Genomic DNA, 3,123 nt, shown 5'->3' on the forward strand with positions numbered 1-3,123 from the left:
GTGCTTGTCTGTGTGTAGTTATGCAAGGCATTTTTTGTGTACTTTTATCTTACTTTGCTCGCTTCCTTTTGCATTTAACCTAAATTTGTTCCATTTTTCACGCATCTGACTCACTTTTTGCAACTTAATTATATTAAAAAAAAAAAAAAATCCATTTAAATTTATATTCATTTTATAGGTCAGTAGTGCCTATATATCTATGTACTATATATATATATGTATATATTAAACTTTTCACACAATTTTTTATTCTACATACAAATACAGTTGTTGCTTTTTTTACATATACATTCATATATTAATTTCATTTCCCGTTTACTTAACCTGACTTAAGTAGTTTGCTTAAGCTTTGTTGCTGTAATATTTTAATTTCGTGCTTGTTTTTCGGCTTGCTCACAATTACACAGGCTGTAGCACTGGCGTTTACACTGACAAAAACAAAAACAATGTTGTAAAATTCGCCTCTGGTTTGCGTGTGTGTAGGTGTGTAGTGCTCTTTTTCTTGAAGCTGCAAAGTAGGCGTGTTTAACTTACAACGCATGCGCAGTTAAATTTTGTTTTTGTTTTGCGAATGCCTTGCTTTGCATGTTGCTRTCTCTGCTGTTTTTCTTTCGAACATATAAAGTTGGTTTATTTCTAATTACATAATAATTTACGCATTTGTTTATGAATTTTTACAAAGTTTATTTTCACATTTTKGTTTTTGCAAATTTTTGTGCTCTGAAATTTGCTGCTAAATTTAGGTTATACTTRTATTTTTTGGGTCTTGTTTTATGTTTTTTGCTTTGCATATTTTCTTTGCCTTTTTTGCGCTTTGCATTTGTTTGCAGTATTTCAAGCTTTTAAAATAATATCATCGTTTCAATAGTGTGTATGTATGTATGTTTGTATGTTACTATGTACTTTAGAATTAGTAGCTATTTATACATATGCTTGTAGTTATTTATATTATTATTATTTTGTTTTTGTTTTTTATGCATTTATTATGTATGTATATTTTTACTATTTAAATTAACTGATATTGCCACAATTTGTTTAAATATTTTCATTGTTTTTTATTTTATGTTGCATGCATCTTTGTTTGCTCAGTTACCATATATTTATTTTATATGTATGTATGTATATTTTTATGCTTTTACACCGTGTACTTGCTTTTAAGTCGCATTTATTAAGGAGATCAACAACTTTCTGCGTAATACGCTCAACTTGAACTTTGACTGCATGTGTATATAATATATGTATAAGTGGGGAGTTGTTGTAGTAGTTTTTGAAAGAGTTATACATTGTTTGAGAAGAAAGCATTGCTGAGTGCTAATAGAAATTTCAAAAAATATACGCAGAGACTATATTTGTGAAAGCTTGTGAAATAGCTTTTAAAAAGCTTTAAAAGTATAACCAATAACTTTGTTGTGAAAGCTCATGAAAAAGCTCTGCAAAAATCATAAGCGCTCCTTTATAAAAAAAATATGAAACATATATGTGTTATCTTTATTGTGTTAATCAAACAGCTATAGCCGCAATTCTCAAACGGAGCTTTAATTTATCTAAAAGTTTTGAGAATTATATAATTTTTGCAGCTTACAATTTTTTTTAAGTATGGTATAAACAAATGTGTTCTATTTTCATACAGAAATTCAATAACTTTTMGCAATAATTACTATTTACAATTTGTTCTAAGTACTCAAAAGGTGTTTTGTATCTGCAAGTTTGTGAATTTCAATATTTTTTGGCTTTAAAAGTTCCATTGTAGAGCTTTAGTCACGATCTTCTGCAGTTTTTGGTTTGGACACACAAATCGCTTAAAGAACTCAAGCGCTGTAAAGATAAGAGAAAAATTATAAATAATTTATTATTAAATTTATTTACTAAATAAATAATTTTTACAAAAAACTTTTAAAATAAAAAGTAAAAATTTAAACAATTTCTAAAATCAATAATTTTCAACGAAAAACTACAAAAAATGTTATATTAACAGGGTTATATTATCAGCTGATAATGCTAAACATTAAATGTTTAGAAAATGTTAATGCTCTGTTACCAAAACTATTTTATATTTTTGCGCAGAGTGATCAGTTTAGACAAAAATAAAAAGTTAAAAATTTTTATCTCAATTTAAAATAGTTCAAAATTCAAATACTTACACTTTTGAGGCGAAATAGGCAGGCCAGAATTTTTTTCAGAGCCTAAGCAAATACTGCTGCATCTCCTTCTATTTTACAAACTTTTAATTGCGTGAAATTTTATAAGATTTGTAAGGATTTAAATTTTGCTGCACTTAAAGTCCGATTACGTATGTCTATGAGGCGATAGGCGTTGGTTAATCAAAGTTATTAGATGTGTGTGTGTGTGTCTTGATAAAGCTGGTACACTGCGGTTTGCTGCCATATTTGAAGTAGTAGTCAAAGTTCTGTAAGATGAGGGTATCGTCTATTTATTTTTTGGGGTATGATGTATTCGCCAGCCATTTTGCACCAGTAGTGGTTGTGCATGCGTTGTTGTAGCGTACAGCTGCCGCTGCTTGTGGGGTTGAGGACGATTTTTCACTGACGCTTATGCAATTTTTGCTAGCACGAGTGTTCTTTGTTTGCATTTTTGAGATAATGGTGTGCTGATTTTAAATTTTTTGCTTTTTTTTTATTAGTATTTTGGTGCTTTTGTTGTTTTTTTGCTTTTTAACTACTTTAGTTTACATATTTGTTGTTGTTGTTTTGCTATGTTGATAGTGTTGGTGTGGACACCAATGCGGCTGTTGCCGCCGCCGCCGCTGCTGCTGCTGCTGCTGCTGCTGCTACTTCTGTTGCTGTCGCCACCTCCAACGTTGATTGCCCATGACTTTGACTATAGTCCTGACTCTCAACTACATCGGTTAATTACAAATGCTGGCCATAATACTCGGCGGGTGGATAGTGTGGATAACCTTGATGGAAACCAGGATCACCGGGTGGACGATGCATCATATGCGCTTGACTATCCATCATATATCCCATGGCGTCATGACCGTACGGCGATGGACCCGGATGTGGCGTGTAGACTGAAAGGAGAGGAGAAGAGAATAATAAAATTATAAAAAATTTGGAAACGTTTAAAGGATATTTTCTAAAAGTTGTTAATACTAAAAAGTTT

General features: G+C 31.0%; 1 long non-coding RNA gene across 1 annotated transcript; it reads right to left on the reverse strand.

Annotated features, from left to right (window-relative positions):
• Positions 1–1,753: 1,753 nt before the first annotated feature.
• Positions 1,754–3,032, reverse strand: LOC108966611. The gene is made up of 2 exons (XR_001993194.1): positions 2,142–3,032; positions 1,754–1,815 (listed from the first exon to the last, which is right to left on the reverse strand). It is a non-coding gene; the product is annotated as an uncharacterized LOC108966611 (long non-coding RNA).
• Between the last annotated feature and the right edge of the window lie 91 nt (positions 3,033–3,123).

Source organism: Bactrocera latifrons, unplaced genomic scaffold (genome assembly GCF_001853355.1).
Source record: "Bactrocera latifrons isolate USDA-ARS-PBARC rearing strain unplaced genomic scaffold, ASM185335v1 scaffold_166, whole genome shotgun sequence".
Classification (NCBI taxonomy): domain Eukaryota; kingdom Metazoa; phylum Arthropoda; class Insecta; order Diptera; family Tephritidae; genus Bactrocera; species Bactrocera latifrons.